The sequence below is a fragment of the Procambarus clarkii genome, chromosome 23 (genome assembly GCF_040958095.1).
Source record: "Procambarus clarkii isolate CNS0578487 chromosome 23, FALCON_Pclarkii_2.0, whole genome shotgun sequence".
Lineage (NCBI taxonomy): Eukaryota > Metazoa > Arthropoda > Malacostraca > Decapoda > Cambaridae > Procambarus > Procambarus clarkii.
In genome coordinates, this window is record NC_091172.1 from 13638988 (window position 1) to 13658756 (window position 19769).

Below are 19769 nucleotides of genomic sequence, written 5' to 3' on the forward strand. Positions count from 1 at the left end.
CTTAAGGAATTAAGTATGAACTGATATAGGTGAGATGGCCGGGTGCGAGAAGTATAGCCGGAAACTATGCTTGGAGGGTGGAAGCCCAGTTACTAACTCGCGCCCTACTTTACACTAGGAGTCGTCCCGCTCCCTCCCCTCCCCCTGGTGGTGGTGGTGGGGCTTCACCTGCTGTGTGCTAGGTTTGTGGGGAGGTGCTGGTTGATTAGGTTCGTGGAGAGGTGCTAGGTTCACACATCGTCAAAACAGCATGTATTGCATCCCCAATCGTAAGTAAACTCACAAGGGTGTCTCCTTATCCAGCTCAAAACGGCAGACAATCACCACCACGCCAACAAAACACGACCCCCCCCCCCCGGCTGCTCGTTATTTTTTTAGTGGGTGAGTGAGCGTCCCCCAGTGTGGCGGCCAGGGACACCCACTGGCTGTGACAAGTGGGGACGGCTGGGAGGACTTCCGCCTCCCTCACCTCAGGGAAGTGAGGTGTTGCTCTCTATACCTCGCCTGCTACCCTTGTTCTACCTACCTCTTGAGTTTTATATTAACTTTCCCGACTGTCCAATTTTGTCCTTAAAGTTGTACATGGAGGAGGTGGCTTCCACTACTACTATCAGTGCATTCCAACTTTTTGGACTTAATCGAGATTTTTGCTTCCACCTACGTCATAGTGCATAGTGTCCTACTCTCTCACTCATTTAAAGAGGATGTCCTTGCCCATCTTGTCTCGCACTGTCATGTATGTAGTGATCATATACTTTGTTTCTTCTCTCCTCTATGCTTGCAATATAGTTCCCTTAACCTATCCTTGTAGCTTAGCCCCGTTAGTTGGGACACTAATATCGTTGCAGCCATCTCTACTTTTAATTTTTTGCTTCATCTTATACTGACTGTCTAGACTGTCTTGAAAGAATTCCTATTTAGGTTCCAAACTTCAAAACCTTTGACGAGAGCTTAAGTAATTATACGCACAAACAGTTCTCCAAGATCAATGCCACTATGTCAATTGACACTTCACTTCAGAAACCTACGAGAATTGGCTCTGCTCGTTAAATGTTTCAATTACATAGATATAACATTTCTCTGGCTAATATTACAAAATAAAAATTAATCATTGTTATTATGCATGTCATTAATTAGAAGAATTTTTGATCAAGTGGGTTTATCGCTCACATACATATTAATGAATATATTTAAAAGTTTGAGACCACTTGTAATGCTTCATTTTAGTCTCCCATAAAATATCTGCTTTTCCTATGACAACAACCAGACTAATGTGAAATTCTGTTCATCCAAAAAAACTTTTCTTTCTTCCATATTTTAAACTATTTAAAAAAAAAAAATTGCTCATACGACGACCACTGGACTGGAACACTGGCGCTCTTAAGGGGCTAAATGTCCACCTAATATTTGCTGGTCTCCACTACGCTGCCAATGATACCCTGTTTATGTGTGCGGCTTTATCTCTCTCATTACTTATGGTGTAGTTTCTGGTTTCCTTTCTCCTTTTCCCATCTTCATCACTTTACATGTGTTCCTTGTCTGCCTCTTACTGCAGTATTGTACCGTACTGTACCACCACCACCACCACTACTGACACTACCAGCTGCACCGTACTGTACCACCACCACCATTGACACTAACAGCTGCACCGTACTGTACCACCACCACCACTGACACTACCAGCTGCACCGTACTGTACCACCACCATCACTGACACTACTAGCTGCACCGTACTGTACCACCACCACCACACTACCGCCCACCGTTATGCCTCACCCTCATCCCGACACAACAGGTGACTTACAAAAAACCTGCACCGCTCAGTACGGTATTAGTGCAAACATATGGCTGGCCAGTCAGCTTATCTCACACCACACCGCTAAAATCTGTGCACAAGTTGTACACGTTGGTCAGTGTCACTGGAGGCACCAAGGTCAGGAAGATGGGGAGGGGGGAAGGGACGGAAGGTGGGGGGTGGGGGGGGGTGGGGGGAGAGAAAGTATGAATTAGCTTGTAGCAAGTGGTGGAGTGGTTGAAGGTAGCGGTCCACCGCCCCGCCACCAAGCTGTCACACTACCCACCATCTGCCTACCTCACGCCGCCACCGCCACCATCCTCAACCTTCAGTAACAGATGGGTAGGGGAAGGGGAACTATCAGGGGAAAGCACCAAACCATTACCACTATATAGCACTGGGAAGCGATCAGGATAAAGATTTGGGATGGGACGGGGGGGTGGGGGGGGGGGGTGGAGGAATAGTGCCCAACCACTTGGACGCTAAGCCCCGGAATCATGACAAGGTAAGACACCATGAGTGGGTTCTGGGTCTTCCCAAGTCCCGCCTGGGGCCAGGCTCGACAAGCATTAACTTGGTGTAACAAGACTGTGTTAGGAGGAGCTGTTGTGTCACTGGACCAACTGAACAGTCGTCACTTGTTCTTTCTTTCCATATGTTGTAGTTAGGTATACCGTGATAGTGACTACAGTAGGGGTCCATCAGTCTTGGAAGACTATGGTGTTGTGCTCTGTTGTCCGCCTCTCCAGGGCGCAAAGCCAGGGTAGGTTGATACGGGGGAGAAGCTGTTACCCATGCAGCAGGGCCCCCCCCCCTTTTTTTCACGGCGCCGAAAGTCTCAATGGAAAGGCAAACACCAATACGATTTGTTCCAGCACCGTCACAGGAACTGCGAGTTCCGAGGTTGACCTCGAAGTTGGTGAAAAAGGCATAGGGACTGCCTGCACCCGGAGACAGCCGTGGCCGGGGCCGGAGAAGAACCACCCCATCAAGGGTATGAACGACCCCAGCCTCCCGAAGCAGAGCCTGGGGCCGCACGACCCTCGGGAGGTGGACGCCCCGGTCCCGCACCTACTTGGTCTTGGAGGAGGCCCGAGGTGGGCCTCCTTCAAAACCAAGTAGAAGGCAGAGTCAATTATTAAATACAACAATTACTATTATATTAATTATTATAATAATAAAGAATTAATAATTGCCAACCTCTCTTTATCAACCTGTAGTCAATTAATGACTACAACCTCTCCAATATTCTATTGGCTACCCAATATCTGTTAAGTGGCACTTACCGTGTGATCACTTTCTGGTGATTCCGGGGATCAACGTATCCACGGCCCAGCCTCTCACTAGGAGGACTGGTCAGAGTCCGCATCCAACAGTCTGGTTAACCAAGCTGTTGGACGCAGCACATGAATAGTATTATCACTGATGTTTTTATCTCAACAATTCTGAATACAAACCAGTTTTATATATACTTTTCTCTCACTCAGTTTCCGTGCGACAATAACATATAACTACAGGACAGGTGGTGGACGTCTCCTCTCAGATGATGCGGTATTGTGCTAACACGATCTGATGCCACTCCTGGATGACGCACAGTATTCAAACCTTTACTGGGCTGTATAATGGTGGTGACCTGCATGGGCGTGGGACTGGTGGCCGTGCTCACCTGGTTGTACTCGCCTAGTTGTGCTGGCGGGGGTTGAGCTCTGGCTCTTTGGTCCCGCCTCTCAACCATCAATCAACTGGTGTACAGATTCCTGAGCCTAATGGGCTCTATCATATCTACATTTGAAACTGTGTATGGAGTCAGCCTCCACCACATCACTTCCTAGTACATTCCATTTGTTAACTACACAAGACACTGAAAACAATCTTTCTAATGTCTCTGGCTCATTTGAGAACTGTTTCCACCTGTGTTCCCCTGTTCGTGCTCCACCTGTGCTAAATACTTTGTCTTTGTCCACCCTGTCAATTCCCCTGAGAATTTTGTTGGTGGTGATCATGTCTCCCTCAACTTTCCTGTCTCCCAGGGATGTGAGGTTTAATTCTCGTAGCCTTTCCTCGTACCTCATACCTCTCAGTTCTGGGACTAATCTGGTGTCATACCTCTGAATCTTCTCTAACTTTGTCTTGTGTTTAACTAAATATGTACTCCAGGCTGGAGCTGCATACTCCAGGATTGGTCTGACATATGCATGTGGTATACAAAATTCTGAATGATTCCTAACACGTTTCTAAAGGCAGTTCTTATGTTGGCCAATTTAGCATACGCCGCTGATGATATCCTTTTGATGTGGGACTGAGATATCCCGATATCCTTTTGGCTGACTGAACATCAGAGGTCGGCGGCTGTTCAACGCTCTTCCAGCAAGCACTGGAAATAGTGCCAGAACAAAGGTGAACTTCAAGAAGGAATTAGGTCAAGTTTCTGCGAGAAGTGCCGGAAGAACAGTGGACATGACCCAACACTTCCCCCCAGAACCCACTCCGGGAGAACTACTGCTTGATACTGAACAATGTAACACTCACACCACCAGGAGTCACGGGAATACTACCCATTTTAGTGGCGTGGGTGAAGCAATTGACAGAGGAAGGAATGGAAGCATCTAACAAGGTGATGACAAATCTTTCGAGAAGCAAGATGTGTTGCAGGCAATAGCAGTGTGGTCAAGGTGGCCTCGTTGGCGAGTGGTCAAGCAGACTGTGACGCCTCTACAATGGTTCACTCTGGGCATGATACACGGAGGGCGAGCTAAGCAAGAGAGAGCGGGGGGGGGGGGGGACAGTGAGGGACATCAACAGGAGCCCAAGACTGGCAGCAGAGGACGGTGGGGATTTGATTGTTGTCACCGGAGGCGGCTAGTTTATTGTGCACCCCATACTCATCCTGTGAGCGGTAGCGCAAAAAGCATTACAGAGGGCACAAAAGGTCTTTATCACACCTCAACGGAGATTATTACATAAACAATTTCATCTATCCTTCACACCTTATAATTACAATGTCAGTTAGTTACAGAGAATGTTCTATTTCAAGAGCTGTATATTTACAGTAAGTCATCATACATTAATGGTAGGTCTTATCGCTAATACAAAATTGTTTGAGCAATGGAGACATTACAGTCATAGGAGAGCTGCTGTTTATTATTAGTCTTCACAATACACTACTTGTTTCTTAATTTCATATGTCGTTTATTTACTGGAAGCGAAATATGGATACAGTGCAAGGATTTCAGATATTTTATCCTTAGTAATAAGATAGGTTGCCATATTATACAGAGTGAGCTTAGATTTATCTCTAAATGGCTCAATTTTTTACTGCAATCCAATATATAGTGTTATAGATGTATATTACTAAATATTCAAGATATTTAGTAATATACTAATGTAATATAGTATGTATTTTATTAAATCCAAAATATAGCGAGTGTGTGTCCCTGTCTTTGTCCACACACTTTACACTTTACTTCATCTAGATCCCTACACAAGCCGAACTGCCAGAAATACTTGTAGCCAAGTCTTATACGAGCTGTGACAACATCTGTTGGTCTACTGACTTTGTTACTTGCCCCATACACACGTTTTACTTCACACATTTCATTGTGATAAACAATGGACCTGCTAGTTCCAGTTTGCACTGTTCTGCTGTCTTCAAATTCATCCAGGAGTTCTCGTCTAATGCCACTTTTAAAAGACATATTTGATAACTCGAGATTCCGTTCAATACTGACTTTATTTACTGCAACCTTAGCAAGGGCGTCAACTTTATCATGTTCCTGCAGGTCAATGTGTAAAGGAAGTGAGAAATCCGAAATATTTTTTTCTCCTATGCCAAATCAAGATAAAAAACCACATCTAGTATCTAGTTGACTATTACCCAATGTGTAATAGTCAACAAAATAAAATCCGGACCATCAACCGTGAAGAGCTCAGTCCCCCAGGGTACTATGCTTGCTCCAGTACTTTTTCTCATCCTCATATCGGACATAGACAAGGACACAATCTATAGTACTGTATCATTCTGTGCAGATGACACGAGGATTTTCATGAGAGTAGGCAACATAGAGGACACGGCAAACTTGCAATCAGATGTATATGAGGTCTTTCTATGGGCTACAGAAAATAATATGGTGTTTAACGAAGTTACGTTGTAGTCCTGCGCTACGGAAAAAAATGAAAATAAAAAAACGGAAACCACGTACAAAACTCAGTCAAATCATAACATAGAACGAAAAGGCAATGTAAAGGATTTGGATGTACTCATGTCGGAACCGTTAAAGAACACAATAAAGTAGCCGTCACAACGGCAAGAAAAATGACAGGTTGGATAACAAGATCCATTCACACAAGAGATGCTGTACCAATGATGATACTTTACAAGACGCTAGTGCTCTCTAGAGTGGAGTACTCCTGCACAATGACAGCCCCTTTCAAAGCTGGAGAAAATGCTGAACGTGCAGAGATCCTTTACTGCTAGAATCCACTCAGTAAAACATCTAAACTACTGGAACCTTTAGGAAAGAACCTAAATCTGTACTCCCTTGAGCGCAGGCGGGAGAGATACATAATAATTTACACGTGGAAAATAGTAGAGGGGCTGATCCCAAACCTGCACACAGAAATGACATCACATGAGACCAGGAGGCATGGCAGGATGTGCAGAATACCCCCGTTGAAAAGCGGAGGTGCAACAGGTACTCTGAGAGAGAACTATCAACATCAGAGGCCCGAGACTGTTCAACACGCTTCCACTACACATAAGGGGCATAACTGGCCGACCCCTCACAGTGTTCAAGAGAGAACTTGATAAGCACCTCCAAAGGATACCTAATCATACGTCATTCATACGTCAGGCTGCGAGCAGCCGCGTTCAACAGCCTGGTTGACCAGTCCGATAACGAGGAGGCCCTGGTCGACGACCGGGCCGCGGGGACGCTATAAGGAATCCACAACATTTTTTTATATTAACCCTCTTGTTAAGTAGGCTTATATATCTATGTCTGGCTTGTTAGACGAGCACGTTATTGCTTGATTGTTGCCGTGGAGCAAGGCACCATAGTCAAGACAACTTGCCCCTCGCCACACTGCTGCCCATCTTAACCTAACCCCCCCCCCCCCCCCCCCCCCCACACACACACACACACACACACACACACACACACACACACACACACACACACACACACACACACACACACACACACACACCACCTGCCAGGAACACACACCTCTCTCTCAGGCTCCACCGCTCACCCATGCACATCAAATTAGTCAAAAATTATTCTCTAAGTCCGTTACACGCATACATCAGTTTGTAAACACAGTACCAGCGAGCAGGCTGGCCAGGCTGGCTAATGTATTATGTATAACCAGCCCCGTGAAGTGCCTATCACACCTAAATACATTAAGTGTAAAACAAATACAGCAAATTATTATATATACAATTCCCCCCCCCCCAAAGCACATGAACTAGACTGATTAATACACTAAGTAATTGTTACAATTTAAATTTAAATATTTTTCAGTCTAACCAATAAAAGCCTCCCCCCCCCCTAAAAAATGCATAAAAATCTTAAGCACTTTAAATATTTGAGTGTTATTAAGCTGTGTCTGGTTTCTATAGTTTTTCTCTTCCTGTAGCTCAGATGTTTAAATTTACAGTTGAGACAACTATCAGAAATGTTTACACATGTCATGCAGTATAATATTCTATACCACAAGTGTCAGCCAAGAACCGCCAAAGTTGCCTGGTGTAGGCAGTACACACACACCTGCCTAACCTTCCCACCCTCACACACCTGGCTAACCTTCCCACCCTCACACACCTGGCTAACCTTCCCGCCCACACACACCTGGCTAACCTTCCCGCCCACACACACCTGGCTAACCTTCCCACCCTCACACACCTGGCTAACCTTCCCACCCACACACACCTGGCTAACCTTCCCGCCCACACACACCTGGCTAACCTTCCCGCCCACACACACCTGGCTAACCTTCCCACCCACACACACCTGGCTAACCTTCCCACCCTCACACACCTGGCTAACCTTCCCGCCCACACACTATGGCTGCAGGCGGCATCATATCTAAATTAAAACCGTAAATAGTTCATCACAAAAGTAAACTGCTTACCTTGAAGGTCATTGGTGTCCAGTACCTGAAACCATTGTGTGACTAACCTTTCACGAAGTTGAACTGGGCGATAAAACGCCGGCTTCGCTTATTACAGGTCTGCGTTTAATCCCCCGACCGTTCAATAGATTGGTCACCATTCCTTCCCTCCGTCCTATCCCAAATCTATCCTCATATCCCTTCCAAGTGCTATATAGTCAGACTGGTTTAGTGCTGTCTCCTGATAATTAACTTAACCTAGCCTTACCCGTAGATGAGTATGGTGATCCATAATAAACTGCTTAAGACATTAATCTGGCGGCACCTTCGGTCACAACCTGCCACTTACTGCTCAAACATCTCAAATTCCCTACTGAAAATATTCACAATTGTTTCAGAAATATTTCTTATATCTGCTGCTAGAAAGATGAAATGTTGGCCTTAGATGGTGTACTCCAGCGTGTACACTACCACGTGCAGGCGGGGGCCAGGGTGTACACCACCACGTGCCGGCGGGGGCCAGGGTGTACACCACCACGTGCCGGTGGGGGCCAGGGTGTACACCACCACGTGCAGGTGGGGGCCAGGGTGTACACCACCACGTGCCGGCGGGGGCCAGGGAGTACACCACCACGTGCCGGTGGGGGCCAGGGTGTACACCACCACGTGCAGGCGGGGGCCAGGGTGTACACCACCACGTGCCGGTGGGGGCCAGGGTGTACACCACCACGTGCCGGTGGGGGCCAGGGTGTACACCACCACGTGCCGGTGGGGGCCAGGGTGTACACCACCACGTGCCGGTGGGGGCCAGGGTGTACACCACCACGTGCCGGTGGGGGCCAGGGTGTACACCACCACGTGCCGGTGGGGGCCAGGGTGTACACCACCACGTGCCGGTGGGGGCCAGGGTGTACACCACCACGTGCCGGTGGGGGCCAGGGTGTACACCACCACGTGCAGGCGGGGGCCAGGGTGTACACCACCACGTGCCGGTGGGGGCCAGGGTGTACACCACTGGCACACTCCGCCACCAGCCGGCCTTGTAGCATCGTGGACACTGGCCTTACCACCCGGAGGCTACTTCACCTGCCACTGAAAAACCCCGGGTACAGTTAGGTCATTCCCTGGCCCACCCTGCCACACACTGTCCCACCCTGCACCACACTACCGCCCCAAAGGCCACCCTGCACCACACTAAGGCCCCAAGGCCCACCCTGCCACACCCTGCACCACACTACCGCCCCAAGGCCCACCCTGCCACACCCTGCACCACACTAAGGCCCCCAAGGCCCACCCTGCCACACCCTGCACCACACTACCGCCCCAAGGCCCACCCTGCCACACCCTGCACCACACTAAGGCCCCCAAGGCCCACCCTGCCACACCCTGCACCACACTACCGCCCCAAGGCCCACCCTGCCACACCCTGCACCACACCCTGCACCACACTAAGGCCCCCAAGGGACAATACAATCACCACCACCGGACAGGAGAGGAAAACACACACGCAGAGATCTTACCATCTTCAGTGAATTCTGAATTCATGTTATTTTTACCAAGGGGTAAATGTCTTGTGGAGTACTATTCAACTGTAGTGAAGATACTGGTGACGGCTATCACCTGGAGAGTTCACACAGGCAAGAACAGACTGTTCCCTCTAACACACCCGCCTAGGTCGTCCAGGAGGCAGCACCTCTCATTGTTCGAATCGACATTTCAAACTTTCAAGATGAAAAATTATTAGTAAAACATTATGGTAAGGGAAAACAGTTTATTGAGTAGTCTCGCACTGCCCACCATCTCCCTCCAAGAACACGTCTACTTCCAAATCCTCTGTTCAGGGTCTAAAGTGATCCCAGCTCCAACTCCAATCTTCACGCTCCTCACCTTCAACGGCACTACTTTTAAAAATAACACCCTTCCCCCCCCCCTCCCAATTTTATTAGGCCTATAATTAATGGGGAGTTCTGACAAGCCAAGGTTCTATGTTCATGGCTGTGTACAATTATTACTAATAAGCATATTTTTTCTTCGTGGATCTAATTGTTGTATAACAAGAACTTTTACAGATAATGTATGTCTAATTAATTATGATACTTTAAGAAACATGTTATGTGTAGAGTGTTAAAGTAGTGGACATTAACGACCCTTCCCCAAGCTGGAGAGGTTGTTCACCTGGAGAACGTATAACTTTTACTGTCAGAATCAGTGCAACAAAACATCTCAATTAATGTCATCACCCACAACTCACACCTGGAAAATATTAAGAGGGACTGAATCTAATGGACTCTGAAACGATTTCTTACAAGACCAGGAGGCATGACGGACTGTACAAATTAGCCCCATTCATAAATGGAACTTGATATACACCTCCAGAGGGTATATGATGATCTGGTGAACAGTTTAGTACACCACATCATCAACCAGGAGGCCTGGCCAAAAACCGGGACGCAGATACATTGATCCTGGGAACCGTCTCCATAACCTGCATAACCTTCCGTGCATAGCTCATCACCCCGCCACCAACACACCCACCACCTGCCTGCCTGCCTCCCGCCTCGCCCACCAAGCCATACAATAATGAGCAGCGCCGCCATGCAATTCGCACCTCGTGAAGCATAAAACTCATCTTGTAAACTGGAGACGTTAGCACAAAGTTAGTGGCACAATAAGAAGATTAACGTGTCAACCCTGGGTGATAGAAGGAAGAGAGGGACTATGTTCACCGACCACAGTATAGGGAGCACAATAGGCAAGGACAGCCAGTATAAACAGTAGGACGAGAACACATAAATGGAAGCTGGAAATACAAAGTAATTATCAGGCGAAAGCGTTAAGCCAGTATATAATTATATACTACAGGGGCTAAGGGAATGACGGAACGATGCCCAACCACTTGCACGACCGGGGACAAGGCCGGCGATGTACCAACTTTTAGTTGTTTTTTTATTATTATTATTTTCTACCACAGACGTGGCCACACATTTACAATGCTAACCAGCATATATACATTTTCTTCTGTCCTCCATGGTCAGGGTTAGAGATGTGTTAAACATATAGTTTAAGGGTTTATTGAACAATCAACCACAGGTGATTCGGTGCTTTTAAAATGCTAAGCTAAGCTACATACGTAAATACATAGATACACAGATTTATGTATGCCCAACTTTTAGTAAGTGGAATGCGCTGAAGTAATGTGTGGAAGGTCATGGAGAGTCAGTAGCCTGTAGTCACTATCACTGGTACACAACCCCCCACCAACCTCCAGCCTCCCACGCAACACACTACAATACGCACACAAATCATCACATATTACCTGGCGTCCTTCACACGGGTGGGGGGGGGGGAGGATAGCGGCGTCACAGTCGCATCACAATAATACCTTTATTTACTATTTACTCTCTCCGGAAACAAAATTATGGAGGCAGGCAGTACCGTAGTGGGGGAGGCCGTAGTACAGATGATAGAGCGACCCCCTCGTGTTCCTGGATCTGAAACTCGAGTCTCACCCGAGGAATCTGTGTCACTGTCTATGACATAAAGAGAGTTGTGGCCACAGTGGCCATCATGGCCGGCCACAGTGGCCATCATGGCCGGCCACAGTGGCCATCATGGCCGGCCACTATGAGGTGCTCACCGTTGGTGATGCCCAGCGCCAGCTCGCCAGGCACGCTCTTCCAAACACCAAGAGCCAGTGCCAACGCAGCAAGGCGGCCCTTCCCTCCCACGCCACCCACGCCCAGTAAGTCCTCTTCTCCTCTACACACTCGTAAAAAAAACATCAAAACTGAATAGAAAAAATAACAAATAATAAAATATTCCCCACCAAAATTAAATACCATAATACTGCTTTTAATTCTAACTTCGAGATTGTTTTTAAATACATGGATGGCGAAATACTAAAGAAATTGTTTACAACTTTTGTTAAGACCAAAGCTGGAATATGCAGGGGTTGTGTGGTGCCCATATCTTAAGAAGCACATCAACAAACTGGAAAAGGTGCAAAGACATGCTACTAAGTGGCTCCCAGAACTGAAGGGCAAGAGCTACGAGGAGAGAGGTTAGAGGCATTAAATATGCTGACACTGGAAGATAGAAGGAAAAGAGGTGATATGATCACTACGTACAAAATAGTAACAGGAATAGATCAAATTGATATGGAAAAATCCCCGAAACCTGGAACTTTAAGAACCAAAGGTCATAGATTTAAACTGACTAAACAAAGATACCGAAGAAATATAAGAAAATTCACTTTCGCAAACAGTGGTAGACGGTTGGAACAAGTCGAGTGAGAAGGTGGTGGAGGCCAAAACCGTCAGTAGTTTCAAAGCGTTATATGACAAAGAGTGCCTGGAAGACGGGACACCACGAGCGTAGCTCTCATCCTGTAACTACACTTGGGTAATCTCTTTCACTCACTCACTCACTCACTCACTCACAAATGAGCCACAGAGATTTTAGAAAGAACTTTTTTAGTGCTAGAGTGGTTGACAAATGGAATGCATTAGGAAGTGATGTGGTGGAGGCTGACTCCATACACAGTTTCAAGTGTAGATATGATAGAGCCCAATAGGCGCAGGAATCTGTACACCTGTTGATTGACGGTTGAGAGGCGGGACCAAAGAGCCAGAGCTCAACCCCCGCAAACACAACTAGGTGAGTACACACACACAGTCAGCCCGCAAGCAGGAACAAGCCCACATACAGACACGTGTCGACCACAAGCAGGCACCAAACAGCAACGCCTCTCAACTATGGCAATGTTGCCTTTACAATGGCCACAGTGTGGTGACACACTGCACCCCCCCCCCTGGTGTGTAATGTGACCATAACGTTACCCGATGAGCCGGGTACCATCATCACCTCTCGTATACCTTAGTTTTTACCATACCTGGAGCATACCTGGGGCCAGGCTCGACTTGTGATAACTTGGTCCACCAGGCTGTTGCTTGGAGCGACCCCCGAAGGCCCCCATATCCACTACAGCCTGGTCGGTCCGGTACTTTTTTGCAAGAACTTGCCTAATTGGTTCTTAAAAAAGTCCACCTTTGTTCAGGCAATATTTATAATGCTTGCTGGGAGGGTAGTGAACAGCCGTGGACCCTGATGCTCAGTGTTCTGTGATTGTGCCTATGGCCAGGTAAGGCTTACCTTACCTTGGTGTCATTATATGGCACCTGTAGTCCTCACATAAGAAGACTGGAGGAGATAATTAAGCCCAAGGAAGATTTACCCAGGTGCTTTGAGCCTGTTAAGGAAACTGTGGGGGAAATACTGCTTCCAGAGGTACCACATTCCTCCCACTAAATTTTACAAAGCAGTTGTATAATGTTTTCTTAATTTGTCGCATGCGTAGATTTTGTGCCTATCACACCACCAAAATCTTACAGATTCGCCAAACAGGAAAAGTTAACAATTGACAAGAGTTGACAAAACAAGACGAGAAAGATCAACGTCACAGAAGAAAGCGAGCAACAGGTGTTGGAGCCCCTCGGAGACATGGTGTAGTGGGGCTCACCCCCCCCCCCCACCCCCACCACCCCTCACCATTACACGGTAAACCAGCGCTGTGCACCTATTCACTTCCTGGAGATACCTACTAGCAGGCTCTTATTCTAACACATCCCTTCAAGTTGGCCCTTGATCATTGAAATTATAGTCCTTAATTAGTACATTTTCGTGGGTCAACAAGGAAGACTGCGTGAGGTGAGAAGAGCGCCAAAGCTCTCCAGTAAGGCCAGGTGCCAGATTCACGAACGCACTTACTCAAGCACTTACGAACGTGTACATCTTTCCTCAATCTTTGGCGGCTTTGGTTACATTTATTAAACAGTTTACAAGCATGAAAACTTGCAAGTCAACTGTTGTTATTGTTATAAACAGCCTCCTGGTACTTCGGAGCTCATTAACTGTTTAATAATTGTAAATAAAGCCGCCAAAGATTGAGAAAAGATGTCCAGGTTCGTAAGTGCTTGCGTAACTTCTTCGTGAATCTGGCCCTTGGTGGGTGTGCTAAGGGTGTAGAGCGCCAGAGCTCTCCAGTAAGCCCAGGTGGGTGTGCTAAGGGTGTAGAGCACCAGAGCTCTCCAGTAAGGCCAGGTGGGTGTGCTAAGGGTGTAGAGCGCCAGAGCTCTCCAGTAAGACCAGGTGGGTGTGCTAAGGGTGTAGAGCGCCAGAGCTCTCCAGTAAGACCAGGTGGGTGTGCTAAGGGTGTAGAGCGCCAGAGCTCTCCAGTAAGACCAGGTGGGTGTGCTAAGGGTGTAGAGCGCCAGAGCTCTCCAGTAAGACCAGGTGGGTGTGGTAAGGGTGTAGAGCGCCAGAGCTCTCCAGTAAGACCAGGTTGGTGTGGTAAGGGTGTAGAGCGCCAGAGCTCTCCAGTAAGGCCAGGTGGGTGTGCTAAGGGTGTAGAGCGCCAGAGCTCTCCAGTAAGGCCAGGTGGGTGTGCTAAGGGTGTAGAGCTCCGCTCATCCAGCACATCATTTATATCAACAATATTATCAAAGCTCTATAAGGCCATTCATATACCGGCACACGCCCTCAGCCCCCACAAGCTGGAGATGTATCCAGCTGTTCCTTACCAAGCCAAGACGGTGCACGCTAGCAGCTCTCTCCTTACACTCTTGGACTAGATTGTTCACAATGGTGGATAACACGCCACCGTCTCAGCCGGAAGCCAGACAAGTATGCTAAAAATAACAAGGGCAAGACGAGGGTTGACAAGTGCACGTCAACCCTGGGAGGCGTGCACGGCCACCCTGGGAGGCGTGCACGTCAACCCTGGGAGGAGCCAGCGTGCACGGCCACCCTGGGAGGCGTGCACGCCCACCCTGGGAGGCGTGCACGTCAACCCTGGGAGGCGCCAGCGTGCACGTCAACCCTGGGAGGCGTGCACGTCAACCCTGAGAGGCGTGCACGTCAACCCTGGGAGGCGTGCACGTCAACCCTGGGAGGCGTGCACGTCAACCCTGAGAGGCGTGCACGTCAACCCTGGGAGGCGTGCACGTCAACCCTGGGAGGCGTGCACGTCAACCCTGGGAGGCGCCAGCGTGCACGTCAACCCTGGGAGGCGTGCACGTCAACCCTGAGAGGCGTGCACGTCAACCCTGGGAGGCGTGCACGTCAACCCTGGGAGGTGTGCACGCCCACAGCCCCACCCCGAGCATGTTACCTGCACCACCGGAACTAATAATGTTATCCAAGGTATAATTCTTCCATGCCTTGTGCTATATGGATCAGGCCGGGGGGGGGGGGTGCAGACTGCCAGAGAACATAACGAGGCTGATCACACCTTAACCTCTAAGAGAGGAATGAATGAATAAATGAACTAAGAGGAGAAAGCACCAAGCCATTACGACTATATAGCACTTGGAAGGGATCAGGATAAGTATTTGGGATAAGACGGAGGGAAGGAATGGTGCCCAACCCCTTGGACGGTCGTGGGATTGAACGCCGACCTGCATGAAGTGAGACCGTGGTTCTATCGTCCAGCTCAAGTGGTTGGAGAGAAACTGTGTACTATACTGGAGGAGCGCACCAGTCTTGCACCCAGACACGAGTGTTGTCACGCCTTCCTATAGAAGTGGCCGAGTACAACCAGTGGTAAGTGTACAAAACTATCATCCGGATTTGGCCCTCACGGTATGTGGGCAGCTGTGGAGTGTCGCGGAGTCTGTGCTCAGTACTGGTGTATGGCGGCGCTCCTGCCATAAGCAGTTACCGCCTTACCTGTACACTAACCCGGGTCACTAACACCTCACCAACACCAACAGGTAACTATACCCTGGTAAGATGGTGCTTTTGTAACTACTCAAATATTACGTCCTTGTGTGACGATCGTACAAATATCATTTGTGATGGACAAATTGAAAGTAAAATTGGGTTAAATTCATTTTAAAGAGTCCGGAAAAATATAGGTAAAAAGCAACAAATTATTCCTATGCCCTAGTTTAGCACCTATGTACTATACTAGACCTCAGATGGCGTGTTAGGTTTAGGCTGGTTAAGTTAGGTTTAGTTAGCAACATAAAAAAAACTTCGTTTGTCCAAATTCAGTAACACAAAAGTCGAGGTGATGGAGCCCACTGGTCCATCACGTCGATATTTGTACGATGGGGTACATGGTTACTACAAGTACTTCATGTTAGGAGCTACACCACATGTACACCCAGGCCCTCACCCGCGTCGCAGCAAGCCCCACCGCACACTCATCTCGCTAAAGTTGTAATCTAACTCAATGATATAATTCTCCGAGCACAGTTGCATTTCCATCTCTGCCGGAGATACAGGTACCAAGGAACGCCTCTTCCCCCGACCACCTCCCCTGGCTCCCCACACCACACACACACACAGGCTCCCCCACACCACCAGTGTTGACAAGTGGTCCAGCCCACCTTTACCTACATCATCCCCAACATGTGCTGGAGACCTGCTAACAGTAGTCTGACCTTCCCTCCACAACGACGTCCGGCAGCTGGTATTCTCACCATTATTACACTACAACGGGCGTGACCACCTCCAGGCCTGTGTCACTGTATACGCTACCGCCGCCTCTACGGCCGCCGCCCTAATGACTACCTCTCAAGTCACAACCTTTACCCGAGTACATCCTAGAGTGTTATGGGAAACCAAGTTGGGTCTGGCACTACAGCAACCTGGTTGATACCTGGTTGATGGGGTTCTGGGAGTTCTTCTACTCCCCAAGCCCGGCCCGAGGCCAGGCTTGACTTGTGAGAGTTTGGTCCACCAGGCTGTTGCTTGGAGCGGCCCGCAGACCCACATACCCACCACAGCCCGGTTGGTTCGGCACTCCTTGGAGGAATAAATCTAGTTTCCTCTTGAAGATGTCCACGGTAGTTCCGGCAATATTTCTTATGCTCGCTGGGAGGGTGTTGAACAACCGCGGACCTCTGATGTTTATACAGTGTTCTCTGATTGTGCCTATGGCACCTCTGTTCTTCACTGGTTCTATTCTGCATTTTCTTCCATATCGTTCACTCCAGTACGTTGTTATTTTACTGTGTAGATTTGGTACTTGGCCCTCCAGTATCTTCCAGGTGTATATTATTTGATATCTCTCTCGTCTTCTTTCTAGTGAGTACATTTGGAGGGCTTTGAGACGATCCCAATAATTTAGGTGCTTTATTGCGTCTTGCGTTTTAATCTTAAGGTTATACACTTGTAGTGCCTTTGCGTTATCACATTCCATATATAAATTACAGGTTAATCAATTATACAACTGTTATTAGTTGCAGTTGTTTAAGTAGTTTGGAGGTAGTTTTTTCGTTGTAGTAATAGTAGCAGTAGTTGTTTTGGTTGTAGGTGAAGTAGTAGTTGTAGCAGCAGACTTGCTTGTGATAGTAGTAGTTTTGATTGTAGTAGTAGTAGTAGTAATAGTAGTTCTTTTGTTTGTAGTAATTGTATCAGCAGCAGTTTCGGTTGTAGTGCTTGTTTTGGTAGTAGTGGTTGTTTTCGTTGTGGTAGTTTTGGTAGTAGTGATTGTTGCAATAGTGTACTAGTAGTTTAAGTAATGACGGCAGCAACACATTTTCATCGCCAACTGATTCACCGTCTAACACAAGGCAGCGTTCTGATGACACGTCTCCCCCCCCCCCCACAGTCAGGTCATAGTGTAGCCTGGTCGTAGGGTCAGGAATATCCCTTTAGCTATGTCGTAGGGTCAGGAATATCCCTTTAGCTATGTCGTAGGGTCAGGAATATCCCTTTAGCTATGTCGTAGGGTCAGGAATATCCCTTTAGCTATGTCGTAGGGTCATGAATATCCCTTTAGCTATGTCGTAGGGTCAGGAATATCCCTTTAGCTATGTCGTAGGGTCATGAATATCCCTTTAGCTATGTCGTAGGGTCATGAATATCCCTTTAGCTATGTCGTAGAGTCATGAATATCCGTCTGTGCCTGGTCGTAGTGACGGACTCCCCCCCCCCCCCAAGTGGACCAGCACTGACCCTCCGGCGGCTGGGAAGACTGAGAAGTGCCTGCCGTTGACCGAGTGACTTGGGATCAGCCGGCCTCTAACACCCCCATACTTACTCCATTAAAAAGCATACTTCTCCATCGATCACAACACCGCAAATTTCCCGCGAGAGACCATGACTGTAGTGTGCTGCCAATCACAGCCTTCCATTAGTAGAACTGGGTCAACATCGCTCCAACTGCCAACGATCATAATGCCAAAATGTTAACCAAACCAACTTGGATATAAGTTCATCTTGGTATAAATGGATATAAATTGGACATAAATTCACCTCAGCACGCAGTAAATGTAACTAGTGCTATAACTACCCGTAGTGTTACGGCTTCATTATTTTATCATCATGCATCACGTTCTTGTGAGTCTATTGTCTAGTGTTTAATAATTAAATACGCCTATCACAGTTGGTTCCCATGGACAGGGGGAAGGAGCATCAGTAGTATTAGCAGCAGCAACAGGAGCAACAATCTGGGCAACTATCGGAGCAGCAGGAACTGGACCAGCAGGAACTGGACCAGCAACACGAACAGCAGCAGGATCAGCAGGAGCAGCAAAATTAACAATATAAGCACAAGAACTAACCACTACATCATCGCCGAGATTAAAAGACCACCATTATAAGTAAGGCATCACCACCATCACCAAAAGTAACTGTAGTAACAGACCTACCACAACCATAACAAACCAAACGAGCTTCAGTCGAGGCGTGCCCTTGCCTCCATCCCTAGGTGTTTACCCAGGTCTTGGACCAGCTGCCTACCCGACCACCCACACCCCTACCCAACTCAACTGCTTAATAATGTTGCACGCCAGATTGGCAGTTTTACATCCAACCAACCACTCGTGCACATTTCATGCAGGTCGGCGTTCAATCCCCGACCGTCCAAGTGGTTGGGGGCCATTCCCCCCCCCCCCTGTTTCATCCCAAATCCTTATCCTGACCCCTTCCAAGTGCTATAAAGTCGTAATGGCTTGGCGCTTTCTCCTGCTAATTAAAAAATCCTCGTGCAAGTTAAACCCAGCCTTAACAATTTGAGGGCAGATTGCCTGCGGTCGAACACGGGCGAGAATACAAATGGAAGACTTTTAAGGACAGGGAACCAATATTACAAATGTCACATTAGTATTAAACGTATGTTGTGTTGTAAAGAGGTGAGGGTGTGTGTGAAGCAGAGGCATGGCATAATCGCATCAGTGAATTGGGAACTTGTAAAGGAGTAACGGGGCGTGGCGAGGTGAGCACCCAGCTGAGGGCTGAGACAACACAGGTGAACCCAAACAAAGGCATCCAGGTGCCTGCTGCCCACTGTCTTCCGCTCCCACAACAAAAGGAAGCTTACACCTGCACCCCGCGCAACACACACAGCTTACTGCTACACCATAATTGTGTATTAGAACAGCAACACTTAAGAGACTAGTGACAGGAAACCAGCACCCGTGCTGCAAGTATTCAGGTGCCGAGAGTCGGTTTAGAGCTGGTATCGGTACTATTCTCACCTTCCACCACTGACTCTTGTAACACCACTCAGTGTAGGTGTTGTCATCGGACAGATGTATCCAGAGCAGCATCCTTTTCGTCTTCTCCAACTGCCAGCGCTCACGGTCCTCTGGGGCCTTGCTGCGCCTCATCTTGGCCAGCTGCTCCCATAGCAGACAATCACTATCTTTGTAGGATTCCATGCGAGAGGCCGGCAGCTTGCCGCTAGATAACACACTCCCCACGTACTCCCCAATGTCCCACTGTTTCTCTGCCCTGTCCTGATACTCGGAACCAGACTTGTCTTCGGCAAAGATGACGCTCTCTAAGTCTGACCAAGTGGCACTCAAATCGGCCAATTGTTTTCGCATATCAAATCGTACAGAACGTTTAGGGA

At 48.0% G+C, this 19769-nt stretch overlaps 1 protein-coding gene across 1 annotated transcript in view; it reads right to left on the bottom strand.

Moving 5' to 3' along the window:
- Patronin (calmodulin-regulated spectrin-associated protein patronin) overlaps nucleotides 1-19769 on the bottom strand; it is a 195599-nt gene that overhangs the window by 148294 nt on the left and 27536 nt on the right. The window lies entirely within an intron of this gene.